We start from the raw sequence: 14080 nt of genomic DNA on the forward strand, positions 1-14080 counted from the left end.
CTGTTGCTGTTTACAGTCCCTGGAAGATTCAGTTCCCACACGTGTTAACTCTGGAGGATCTCTCAGGGGTACACAATAAAGATTTTCTCCTGCCTCTTTGCTTGATTGTACCCTTGAGCCTCTTAGCTATTTGTGGATTCATGTCATCCAGCATGTGTTATTAGATCAAGGAGTCATTGGGCGTTATTTAGGAAAGGCAAATTCACTGAAAGTGCACTTGGAAGTGCAGTCGCTGTAAACCTGAGGGGTAGATCTGAAATGAGGGGAAACTCTGCTGATTTTATCATCCAATCATGTGCAAGCTAAAATGCTGTTTTTTATTGTTCTTGCATGTCCCCCTGGGATCTACAGCGACTGCACTTGTAGTGCAAAGTATATTTTCCTTTAGTAAATAACCCCCATTGTCTTTTTTTTTCACGTGCAGAGTAGTTTTGAGGTTATTCAGAGTTCCTTACTCTTCTCAAACCCCAAGTGGGTATTTTTCCCCTTCTAGACTTGCAGGCTTTGTATGCGTTGTGCACCCAGATTGGAATCCCTTAGTCTACCCAGCTCTGCATTTGGTAGCTTTACCTAGTCTTCATAGACATCCGAGAGCCCTACCCTCATGTACTCCTTTTTGGGCCAACAATGTTTATTTTATGCTTCACGGTAGGAAAAGGCCATCTTTTTAAGTTGTGGCGATTCTTTCAGCATATCTTTGGCACAGCGAATATTTATCAAAGTGTAGCCCAGTTCTGGGATTTACGGGGATCTGTATCATTGGTTGCCAAGTCAACCTTCCCTTAAGAAAGCAGGGGGCACAGGTTCTTGGGTCCCCTATGTCCTTTCTGAATGCCAAAGCTCCTACATAAATAGTTAACTCACAGTCCTGTTTACTTGTTGTGTTTGCTTTGTTTCAAAAATGATATCCCATGTCGCTTTATGGTGCTTCAAATTGTCTCCAAAGCCTCCATAGAAGTCTATGACAAAGCTCGCTAACACCACCTGCAGCTTTTGAGAGGCTTTTATTCAGCTTTAGCTTTGCTTTGTTTTGGAGGTATTGCAGGTATGAGATAGCCCAGGATGCCCTGGGAAACCAACAAGTGAACCAGAAAGATGTCATCAGCAGTAACTTCTGGTTCATGTGTATATATTCTTGAAGTGTCTGGTGCTGATGTCACATCTGGTGTGCAGTGTGGAGCAGCAGGAAGATGAGCGGGGTTAAGACTGTAACAAATAACAGACGTCACATACGGTATGCAACATGGGAAAACACTGTAGCAGAAGGTGAGTGGGGACCAGATAGAGAGGACTAAGTGGCAGAGAATCAGCAGAACTGGGAGATCGGAGCAGGTGAAACTAGCAATGTCTCACATTCTGCGCAGCATGGAAACAATATAGCAGGAGGTGAGTGGGGACCAGAGAGAGAGGAGGATCAGCAAAACAGAGGATCAGCAGAGCTGGGGGTTACTACTGAGTGGGGGATCAGCAGAGCTGGGGGTTACCATAAAGTGGGGATCAGCAGAGCTAGGTGGCTCAAAAATCAACACATATAGGGAATTTGCCACGCTTCATTAAAGCTTCAAAAAACCATCACCAAAGCATCATTGAACCATCAAAAAAGCATGTTGCTACAGCGCTGAAAGCTGAAAATTGGCCTGGTCAGTCAGAAAGGGGGTATAAGTGCCCAGTAAGCAAGTGTTTAAAGAGACTACTTTCTCAATTAGATATCATCAGGAGACATTTCCTGATAATATCTAATTGAGAGACGAAACCCATATGAGTCGGGCGAGCGGTTCTCTTGGCTCACTGAGTCGATACACGGATAGCATTGGCTTTTGAGAGTGACGGCCAGTGGCAGTTATAATATTTACAGGCAGATGATCCCTGGGTGTCGGGGAGGGACTTAACAATGTGAGTAGCTTTTTATGCTGTGTTGATGTGTTTTAATAAAGACGTTTTTGTGAGAAGATATCCCTCTCTGCTTTATACACAAGTTTAACTCCAACTGGTGTGAGTAAAAAGAAACAGCATTACGGACACCTAGCCACGCACAGCTGAGCTGTGGAAAGCATTCTTGTGATCCCTTTTGGCATAAGCCATAAGAGAATAACTACATTTGGTGAGTCTGGACCCATTGGGGTTGGGGCACAGCGCACATGGAGTGAAATAGCATTGCACTGTCACTTTAAGAGCACTGGCATCGACCAATAGAGGATGGGATTGATCTATACACCAACCAATTTTTTTCAATGAAAACTTTGCACTTGCTTATCACAATGGACTTTGTTGCTTGAATGTTTAATGAATATTATTTTAATGGAGTCATGGATTGCACTTTAATTCAGGCACTGGCACATTTTACCTGAATGATATTTGTATCAAACATTTTATTTATTTAATACCTTCATTACTTATGTAGCGGATGACATTTAGGATCAAATGTCACACGCATTATAAATTTAGTTTTTGCCTCAGGGCCCTACAGTTCTGGGGGTTAATTGTGTAGGTAGGCCTTAACACCAGTCTGGCCAGGCCATGTTTGAAGTTCTGCCTGGTCATGAACGGTGAGGTGCACATGACAGGCTAGTACCAGGCCTGGTTGGATGTTTGGGTATGGCCCTCTCGGAGCCAATCAGCAGGAGTGCCGGGGACCAACTGAGGAGTCTAGGAGGGGGTACTTAAGCAGGTGTGGGTCACGTGTTCGGAGTTCCGAAGTTGTTCGTGAGACCCGTGTGGTCTGTTCTGGTTCCAGGACCGGGGCGTTCGACATCCCGCACTATGTTCCTGTCAGTGGCCCCTGATAGACCCGTCTGGTCTGGGGTGGGGATCCGTCTGTTCCCGAGTCTCGGAACCTGCCGGTCCGAGGTGCAGTAACTGAGGGAGGATTCAAAGTGTCCGGGTGTGCTCTCAGCTTGGAGGGACACCACAGCTCATGGAAGTGACCTGGGGAGGACTCTTCGGAGGAGGGCCGACAAGTGGCATCCTGAGAAGTGCCTGGTTACTGAGTTGGGAAGGACATTGATGAGTTCACACTTTTCCAGTACCTCAGAGGAAGCGGAAAACGTTCCAGGTGCAGTTGGAAAAAGGTTCCTGTTCATCTTCAGTTGATTGTTCAAGTTTTGAGTCAACGTGCTGACTGCCATGATCTCTGGCTAGAGGTCTGTTCAGCTTTGAAGTGCCCAGCTGCGAGTGGCTACTCTCTGGGTGGAAGTAGAGACTTGTTAAACCTGCAGTTCAAGGTACCTGAGTTCTTCACCCGTGCCCTCTGTTCCCTAAGAGACTGTGTTTTGTGAAAGTTCTACTGCAAAATAAAACCTTTTGAAAGGACTTTATCTGTGTTAGTATGCAAGTCATTGGGTATCCCCTAGACGCGGAGGAGCAGGCCAGGAGAAGGTAACCAGTAAGCCCATTCAGTCAAGGCCGCCCAGCAACGGGTTATGGCCGCTACAGTTATTTAGTCTTCTTTGTTTTTGGATATATCCAGCACATGTAGATGTAAAAAAGAGTAGCGCACTTTATACCATATGCTGTAATATGCCTGTGAGACTGAGGCCTTTAACAGCATCCTGGCGGGACAGCTCTGATGGCTCATCCTTGAACCTGCCTGAGCTCATCCCTACTCCAGAGGTTGCTAACAGTTCATTGAGCTGTGGCTGACTGACCTCCCACCTGATGGTGCTGCCATAGTCCCAGTGCCAACCTCACATGGCAGAGCCAACACCATTACACTGATGATATTTTTATCTGTCTGCAAGGAGAGCGTTCTTCATCCTGACCACCAATGTGATTTCTTTTTACAGATGCGTGACCAAAGGGGGGGTTAAAAAGGGGCAGTTGTGTAAAGGAAAAAGGGTTGGGACTTTGTATGAGGCATAGGAAAGTTACGTCACAATTGCCTCCATCCCTATCAAAACGAAGCAAGAGAAGAAGTTGGGACTTTGCATGAAGCATGCGGATTTGGAAGCAAAAAATGAGCTATATAGTTCTGATAATGTTGAATTTATTAAATATTACACAGTAAAATACATCAAAAGCAGTGGCACATATTGCATCTTCCATTGATTCATACATTGGCATATTGCACATTGACAATGATATTCAAGTAAATTAGGTAAAACAGTATATACAGAATATGTTACAAAACTGCATGATTATTGAATTTGTGGCATCTGAAGCTCGACGCGTTTCGTGGCTAACTTGCCACTCATCAGGAACTGATGTAAATTGAATATCTATAAAGCAAAAGTATTATATCAGACAATGTGTAAGTCTTGTATATAAAAAGTAAAAATAGATAGACGGAATTTGCTTGAATCAACCACCCATAGTCACAGGTGAGGCAATGGAAAAGGTGTTGCAGTGGTTGCGTGGGCACCCGGGGCAGGATCTGGCACGGGAGTGGAGGCAGCAGGGGGCAGTTGAGCTGTGGTTTTACAGCCCCCCAGTTGCCTACATGAGCTGTCCCAACAATGGTGCTATCTACTGTCAAACATGTCCATTAAGTTTAATAGGGATGCAGTGCAGTTGCATGCAATACAAGGGTTTACGGTGTAGAAGTGCACCATTATAGGGTTAAATAAAGTCATAGGAAGACCATGGGTTGGTAATATGTTGGGGATATGCTGTTCATAGTTTTTTTTTCCATGGAACTGGCAATGTGTTGGTTCCTACAATAAAGGAAAAAAAAGCGGTAAGGAGGTAATGTAATGCCTTCTCACTGACTGTCAAATACCCTCGGAAAAGTGATCTAAACGCAGATTGCCTTTCATGGGGCACCACACTCTACAGCGAGTGTGAAATAGCACCAAGGGGCACTGGCCTCCAATGAATTCAGTTTTATCAGGCGTTTTCCTGAGGACCCAATCAAATCTGCACGTTGTGGGAACACATACAGTACAGCATGCGTATTCCAGAATGCAGGAAAAACAAACGTCATGCTTTTTGGACAATTAACTATTAATGACACCCTGACAAACGGTAAAAAAGCTCAACACTTGAATACACTTTCGGCGATTTTGTCACGGATATGGCGTCCTATTCAAAGAAACCTACAAGATACACGATGTGTGAAAATACACATTGGGGTGAAGAGGAAATGGGAATGGGGTCTACATTTGGAAGTAATTGAAGCATTCCTCAGGGCAAAATGTATGATACATGGCAGCCCACACAGTTATGTCAGGAAGCATGCAGTGAGCACATGCTGGAACTTCTAGTCCCACAGGTAAGTCCTTGTGCAGCTTTTTTCTGCTTGTTCTAACCCTGTGTGTAGCCCTGACTCTGCAGCACATCGCCCACTGAATGCCAATAGGACGTCACGCCAACCAAGGCACGCTCACGCAGAGCTCGACTCGAACGCGCATGACGTCGTTGCATTCAGCTATGCATATTCCGCGTACCCGCGAGTGTTGTCCGGGAGCGCGCGTCTCTCCTCGCTCCCCCTCCTGCTGCTGCCTGGATCCCTCACTTCCGGTTATCTGATGGATGATTAGCAGCGGGCTGGCCTGTACTGTGTCCGGGGATCGCTGGACGTGGAGCTGCATTGTAGGTAAGAGGCTGCAAGCAGTTGTGTACTAGATGTAATGGTGGGGGCGGACAGGCTGGACTGACATCTCCGGGGGAGGAGACATCTGTGCCCAGAAGAAGGTGGATGTGTGTTTGGCATATATTGGACTTCGGTGCAAGACAGAAGCATTAGGTGGCTGGGACATAAAACATCTCATAGCCGGTGTCTGGGAGCTGTCATTGTTGATAAAGGGTTAAAATGTTCTTCCCATAGCTATGACAGGGGGCCAAGACGTTGCCATAGGCCGGTGTCAAGGGACGGGTTATAGGTGAAGAATTTGGGGAGATAAAGCAAAAGGTATGGGAGAAATAATGGCCCGTAGCTGTGCGTTTTCAGTGAGGGGTTTAGATGTGTCCAAGGGCTGAAATATGCTTTCAGTAGCTGTGGCACGGTGCGGAGACGCTGCCATGGTTGCGGCAGGAGGCTGAGGCACTGCCATGGTTGCGGCAGGAGGCTGAGGCACTGCCATGGTTGCGACAGGAGGCTGAGGCACTGCCATGGTTGCGGCAGGAGGCTGAGGCACTGCCATGGTTGCGGCAGGAGGCTGAGGCACTGCCATGGTTGCGGCAGGAGGCTGAGGCACTGCCATGGTTGCGGCAGGAGGCTGAGGCACTGCCATGGTTGCGGCAGGAGGCTGAGGCACTGCCATGGTTGCGGCAGGAGGCTGAGGCACTGCCATGGTTGCGGCAGGAGGCTGAGGCACTGCCATGGTTGCGGCAGGAGGCTGAGGCTCTGCCATGGTTGCGGCAGGAGGCTGAGGCACTGCGGCAGGAGGCTGAGAGCGCTGCCATGGTTGCGGCAGGAGGCTGAGAGGGCTGCCATGGTTGCGGCAGGAGGCTGAGAGCGCTGCCATGGTTGCGGCAGGAGGCTGAGGCACAGCGGCAGGAGGCTGAGGCACTGCCGTGGCTGCAGCATGAGGCTGAGGCACTGCCGTGGCTGCGGCACGATACTGTGGCAGAAGGCTGAGATGCTGCTGTAGCTATGGCAAAAGCTCAGATGTTGCCACGGCAGAAGGATGAGGTGCTGCGGCAGGAGGATGAGGCGCTGCCATAGCTGTGCAGGAAGGTTGAGGCGATGTGGCAGGAGGTCAAGGCTGAGGTGCTGCTGTAGCTGCGGCAGGAGGATGAGGTGCTGAGGCACTGCTGTGGCATGAGATCAGATGTTACCCTAGCTGTGGCGGAGGGGTGAGATGGCTCAACCCTCTGCTGTAGCTTATATAAGTGGCATTGCCCATAGCGACAGGTGATTGATATTAAATATAAAGGTAAGTGGTGTTGCACTCCTAAAATTATTTAGAATTGAGGATCCTGGCAAATGCTGGTTTAGGGAAGTGGTAAATAATAAAAATGGATATTGATTGGGGTTCATAACATAATTATCATGTATCCAAATAACAATGGGTCCAGATAAAATAAATGCTATCTGATTGCAATGAGGTATTAAAAATAGATCAAATCAATAATATGTAAAATAGTAAATTGATATAAAATCCGAAAATATAAAAAAATATATAAATAGACAATAATTCTGTGCAGATAAACAAAGTATATAAATAATAATCAGTGCCACTAATTGATAAGCAAAAAAGTGCAAGTAAGCAAATATATGGCAGAATTGTGCAAATATGTAAAGTGAATAAATAAATTCCAGAGTGGAGTGTGGAGCTCTTATAGGGTCCACTGTGCAAAATAGTGCAAGTGTAACAGTGTTTTCCAGGGACACTGAGTGATATTGTAGTACTCTTCAGTGACAGTGTGGCTTTTTTAATGTGGCAAAAAATCTTCAGTGTCACTGACACTCGTGGCTGTGCTAAATCGTTACCTTACTGCTGTAAGGTAAATGGCATGTAGAAGAGGAGAGGGGGGTTAAGCTCCTTCAAATTGTGGTGTTCCTGCGCGTCCCTACTTGGTATACAGCAGAGCCTGGGGGGGTCGTCCTTTTGTTTTCTTTCCGCTGAATGGATCTCGTATGTACAGTATGTCGGGGTATAAAGAGGGGATAAAGAGCCTACCATGGTGTAGTATTTTTCAATAAGATGAAGTTTATTAAATAAAATGATTGAGAAACTCACATTTCCATATGTAGGTTGCACAGTGTAAAAACGAGCGCCGAGCTCGTACCTGACCGTCTCTTCCGGTGTCTGTATGCCTCTGTATCCTACATGTTACGTCACAACACACGTGACTTCGACTGGGAAACATTTATTTTATTTGGATACATAATTATGTTATGAACCCCAATCAATATCCATTTTTATTATTTACCACTTCCCTAAACCAGCATTTGCTAGGAACCTCAATTCTAAATAATTTTAGGAGTGCAAAACCACTTACCTTTTTATATTTTTTTCTGTACATTTGGGTAACAGTTTGGCCCTTACGGTGGATGCAGCACCTATAGAATATATGTATAATCCCTTTTAGCGCAGGAGCACCTACTCTACAGGTGATGGATATTGCCCCTAACAGCGAGAGTGATGATTTTTTTTTTTTTTTCCTTGATTCATTTTGTATAATAATTTTGCTGTAATGATGAAGAAGAATGTATATATCTGCCCTTCTAAGTTAATAGGCTAAAGCAGGGGTTGACAAATTTGCTTGGAATCTAGGAGCCAGCTTAAAAAGTTAGGAGCCAGGTCCGCGACGGCGATCCGGACCTGTCCCTGGCCTGACATGGAGACGAGTGAGGGGAAGATAGCAGCGCCGTCGCCGCCCCCCCTGTCCCCCCCCCCCCCCGTCTCCAAGTCATTGCCCATAGCTCTTAGAGGGACATTTTTTTTTTTTTTTTTTTTTTTTTTCAAATGACAATTTTTTTTTCAATTGCATTTTAGTGTAAATATGAGATCCGAGGTCTCTCTGACCCCAGATCTCATATTTAAGAGGACCTGTCATGCTTTTTCTATTACAAGGGATTTTTACATTCCTTGTAATAAGAATAAAAGTGACACAACATTTTTTTTAAAAGAACAGTGGAAAAAAAAAAAAAAAGTTAAAATAAGAAGAAAAAATAATAATTTTTAAACGCGCCCTGTCCTGCCCGCATATAAAATCGGTGTTCGAACCACACATAGGAGGTAGCGCCGTGATCGGTAGAGCGAGAGCAATAATTCTAGCCCCAGACCTCCTCTGTAACTCAAAACGTGCAACCTGTAGAATTTTTTTTAAACGTCGCCTATGGAGATTTTAAAGGGTAAAAGTTTGTCGCCATTCCATGAGCGGGTGCAATTTTGAAGCGTGACATGTTGGGTATCAATTTACTCGGCGTAACATTATCTTTCACAATATAAAAAATAATTGGGCTAACTTTACTGTTGTCTTATTTTTTTATTAACTAAATTATTTTTCCCAACAAAAGTGCGCTTGTAAGTCCACTGCACAAATACGGTGTGACAGACAGTATTGCAACAACCACCATTTTATTCTCTAGGGTGTTAGAATAAAAAATATATATAATGTTTAGGGGGTTCTAAATAAAGGGAAGAAAAGGCAGGTAATATAAAACACTCAGAGGGAGCTTCATTAGCATTGCTGGTTTGTCATACCAACGGCGACCACAAGAGGGCGCCAGATTCCATAAGGAATCATAGGACCGCAGAAGGCCTCAAAGCCGCGGCCTAAATTTTCGGCCGCCGGCGGAACGGCCCGACGCGATCACGCTGGGGGGGTCCACAGAGACAGGATACCCCGAGCTGTGCTGCCCCAGGCGCGAGGTCGCTATTTCTAGTCGCCAATGCGACCTGGCGCCCGGGTTTTGTCGAGCCCTGGGCTAAAGTGATGTCTGACTTGTGCCACCTTTTGCACAAGGCTTGCCATCTCTAACTTGAACCTGTGGGATTGTGAAGTTGCCTGCTGCTCTTGACATTAAAGCGGGATTCCACCCTAAAGTGGAACCTCCTCTGATCGGATCCCTCCCCCCCTCCGGTGTCACAATTGACACCTTTCAGGGGGGAGGGGGGTGGAGATACCTGTCAAAGACAGGTATTTTCACCCACTTCCGGGCATAGACTCCCGTGGGAGTCTACACCATTTCCTGTCCTGCCGCGCTGTCTGCTGGGACACACACGGGTCCCAGTGACAGCGCGGAGATTTCCTATTGTGCGGCACGGCTCGCGCATGCGCAGTAGGGAACCGGGAAGTGAAGCCGATTCGCTTCACTTCCTGATTCCCTCACCTAGAATGGTGGCGGCAGCAGCCGAGGGCCGAGCGATCGATCGGCCTCGGCTGCCGGCATCGCTGGAACCCGGGACAGGTGAGTGTCCATTTATTAAAAGTCAGCAGCTGTAGTATTTATAGCTGCTGGCTTTTCATATTTTTTTTTTTGGTGGAATCCCTCTTTAAGTACACAGAGGTGTTCAGTACATACAGCTGTGCTCATAAGTTTTTACATACCCGGGCAGAATTTAATTTCTTGGCCATTTTTCAGAGAATATGAATGATAACACAAAAACATTTCTTTCACTCATCATGGTTAGTGTTTGGCTGAAACCATTTATTATCAATCAACCGTGTTTACTCTTTTTAAATCATAATGACAACAGAAACTACCCAAATGACCCTGATCAAAAGTTTACATACCCTGGTATTTGGATTTGATTTTGGCCTCTTAACATGCACACAAGTTGACACAAAGAGGTTTGAATGGCTATTAAAGGTAACCATCCTCACCTGTGATCTGTTTGCTTGTAATTTAGTGTGTGTATAAAAGCTCAATGAGTTTCTGGACTCCTGACAGACCCTTGCATCTTTCATCCAGTGCTGCACTGACGTTTCTGGATTCTGAGTCATGGGAAAAGCAAAAGAATTGTTAAAGGATCTGGGAAAAGGTAGTTGACCTGTATAAAACAGGAAAGGGATATAAAAAGATATCCAAGGAATTGAGAATGCCAATCAGCAGTGTTCAAACTCTAATCAAGAAGTGGAAAATGAGGGATTCTGTTGAAACCAAACCACGGTCAGGTAGACCAACTAAAATTTCAGCCACAACTGCCAGGAAAATTCTTCAGGATGCAAAGAAAAAACTCCCAAATAACTTCAGGTGAAATACAGAACTCTCTGAAAACATGTGGTGTGGCTGTTGCAAGATGCACAATAAGGAAGCACTTGAAGAAAGATGGGCTGCATGGTTGAATCACCAGAAGAAAGCCATTACTACGCAAATGCCACAAAGTATCCCACTTACAATACGCCAAACAACACAGAGACAAGCCTCAAACCTTCTGGCACAAAGTCATTTGGAGTGATGAGACCAAAATTGAGCTTTTTGGCCACAACCATGAACGCTACTTTTGGAGAGACGTCAACAAGACCTATGATGAAAGGTAAGGAGGTGGATCGCTGATGTTTTGGGGATGTGTGAGTTACAAAGGCACAGGAAATTTGGTCAAAATTGTTAGCAAGATGAATGCAGTATGTTAACAACACTGGAGGAACATTTGCATTCATCAGCCAAGAAGCTGCGCATGGGACGTACTTGGACATTCCAACATGACAATGATCCAAAACTCAAGGCCAAGTCGACCTGTCATTGGCTACAGCAGAATAAAGTGAACGTTCTGGAGTGGCCATCTCAGTCTCCTGACCTCAATTTCATTGAGCCACTCTGGGGAGATCTCATATGTGCAGCTCATGCAAGACAGCCCAAGAATTTACAGGAACTGGAGACTTTTTGCCAAGAGGAATGGACAGCTTTACCATCTGAGAAGACAAATACCACGAAAGAGCTCAAGCTGTCATTGATGTTAAAGGAGGCAATACACTGTATTAAGAACTGGGGTATGTAAACTTTTGGTCAGGGTCATTTGGGTAGTTTCTGTTTCCATTATGATTTAAAAAGAGTAAACACGTTTGATTGATAATAAATGGCTTCAGCCAAACACTAACCATAAGTGAAAGAAAAGTTTTTGTTTGTTTTTCATATTCTCTGAATAATATCTCTAGCCAAGAAATCATAAATTCTGTCAGGGTATGTAAACTTATGAGCACAACTGTATATTTACCAGCCACTTTATAATATATACCTAGCAAGTACCGGGTTGGAACCCCTTTTGCTTTCAGAACTGCCTTAAAGTGGAATTCCACCCAAAAATTGAAGTTCTGCTTTAAGCACTCCTCAACCCCTTCTATGCCACATTTGGCACGTCATTTTTTGGGGGAGCGGGTACTTGTGACAGGGGCCAACTAGACGACTGGAGCGGAAGTTTTCCTCTTCCCTTCCCTCCTTGCAATCTTCTGGGACACGTCACAGGTCCCAGAAGATTTCCCGGCCACTGAGGAGACGTGACTCGAGCATGCGCAGTGTGCACCCAACTATGAAGCCGCCGGCTGTCACAGCTGGGTGTCAACACTTGTAATGCTGGCATCGGGGAGAGGCAAGGGTTCAGGCGGCCACATTGCTGGATTCTAGGACAAGCGAGCATCATTTTTTTTTTTTTTTTTTTTGTAGCTGCTGACTTTTAAAAAAACACAAAAATGAGTAACATAGATTCAACAAGGTGTTGGAAACATTCTTCAGAGATTATGGTCCATAGTGACCTAACATCACACAGCGGCTGCAGATTTGTCTGCTTGCACAGCCATAAAGCCAGTATCCCATTCCACCACATCCCAAAGGTGCTCTATTGGTTTGAGATCTGGTGACTGTTCCACCAACAAATGTTGGATGGCAGGCTAGTAAACTTTTGGCAGGCAACGGTCTGTTGTCAGACGCGTCTGTACACAAATCCGTCACACAAGTCCAAAATACAAACACGCATGCTCGGAATCAGTGCTCACCAAACACAACATTAGCAGAAGGTGGCCAAGCAGTGGCGCGCAAGAGCTGAAATTCCACATAGTACGTCACTGTGTTTGTTGGCTGACAATTGTGTGCTGTTAGTATGCAAGACAAGTTCCTGGCACACGCCCTTCAGACAAAAATGTGACACTCTGTTGGCCAACAATCCGATTGTGTGTACGAGGCTGAAGGCTTTTTTTTTTTTTTTTTTTTTTTTAAATAACAAACATGTCATACCTCCACTGTGCAGTTTGTTTTGCACAGAGTGGCCCTGATCCTTGACTTCTGGGGTCCCCTGGCAGAGCTGATAGCTCCTCCCCGCATCAAAGAACCCACTAGGAGAAGTGCACTCCTGGGGGGGGGGGGTTACCTTGCGTTTACGCTCCTGAGTCCTGCATTTGCATCCATAGACGCAGAATGCCAGACTCAGCCCCGGCACCCACATCATTGGATTTGATTGACTGCGGCGGGAGCCAATGGCTGCCCTGCTATCAATCTATCCAATCTAGAGCCAAGACAACAGGCAGAGGAGAAGAGAGCATCTCCAGTGTGGGAATTACGGGGCTCGGGTGAGTAAGGGGGGGGGGGGGGCTGAAGGGCCCGGTCAGTGGCAGAAATGTTTTGCTTAGGATGCATTAAGGTGAAAACAAAATGATCTACAACCCCTTTAACCACTTTAGCCCCGAAAGATTAGGTTGCTCAATGACTGGACCATTTTTTGCGATATGGCACTGCTTCACTTTAACTGACAATTGCACGCTCGTGCGACGTTGGACCCAAACAAAATTGACGTACTTTTTTTTTTATTTTTTTCCAAAAAATAGAGCTTTCTTTTGGTGGTATTTGATCATCTGTGTTTTATTTTTGCGCTATAAACAAAAGAGCGACAATTTTGAAAAAAACACTATCTTTTACTATTTGCTATAATAAATATCCCACTTTTTTTTTTTCTTCAAAAAAACAAATCTTTTCCTCAGTTTAGGCCGATATGTATTCTTCTACATATTTTTGGTTAAAAAAACAAAACGCAATAAGCGTATATTTGTTTGCGCAAAAGTTATAGCGTCTACAAAATAGGGGATAGATTTATGCCATTTATTATTTTTTTTTACTTGTAATGGCGGCGACCTGTGATTTTTATCAGGACCATGACATTATGGCGGACACTTGATACATTTTTGGAGCCATTGACAATTATACAGCGATCAGTGCTATAAAAATGCACTGATTACTGTAAAAATGCCACTGTCAGGGAAGGGGTTAACACTAGGGGGCGATCAAGGGGTTAACTGTGTTCTAACTGAAGAGGGGGGTGGGACTTACTAGGAGAGATGACAGATCGCTGTTCATACTTTGTCTCTTCTCCCCTGAAAGAACCGGGGTATCTGCGTGCTTACACACACACTCTGTTGCGAGCGATCACAGGTGGCCACTCGCATCAGCTCCGGCGGTGAGCCTTGGGCCTGCATGCCTCCGGCGGCATGCGTGCGCCCCTAGTGGCCATAATGGGAAGCTGTGTAAGGTAATGTCGATTTGCCCAGCCGAGCCAACCTGACGCAGTGAAACTGCGGCAGCTGGTCGGCAAGTGGTTAAAGTTAATAACTCAACACCAAGTTGACTATATGGACCCCTCATTTATTTATACATCTTGTTCATATCCCCTCTTAAAATGCTACTAAAGTCTAGTTTATTTTTAACTAAAAAAAAAAAAAAATGTTTATTCTTATCTGCTCTGTTTAGTGGTTTTGCACATAGCAGCCC

The 14080-nt window shown here is 45.3% G+C and overlaps 1 protein-coding gene across 2 annotated transcripts in view; it reads left to right on the top strand.

The window, feature by feature from the left end:
* The first annotated feature begins 5384 nt into the window (after positions 1-5384).
* ANKRD46 (ankyrin repeat domain 46) overlaps positions 5385-14080 on the top strand; it is a 53002-nt gene continuing 44306 nt past the window's right edge. The window contains exon 1 of one of the 2 annotated variants that reach the window (XM_077493106.1): positions 5385-5530. The gene's annotated coding sequence lies outside the window, so the exon portion shown is untranslated. The remainder of the gene's footprint in view (positions 5531-14080) is intronic. The other variant, XM_077493107.1, reaches the window with a different exon arrangement.

This window comes from Lithobates pipiens, unplaced genomic scaffold, assembly GCF_037356315.1.
Source record: "Lithobates pipiens isolate NorthernLeopardFrog02 unplaced genomic scaffold, aLitPip1_a1.2 Scaffold_19, whole genome shotgun sequence".
In the NCBI taxonomy this organism is placed as follows: domain Eukaryota; kingdom Metazoa; phylum Chordata; class Amphibia; order Anura; family Ranidae; genus Lithobates; species Lithobates pipiens.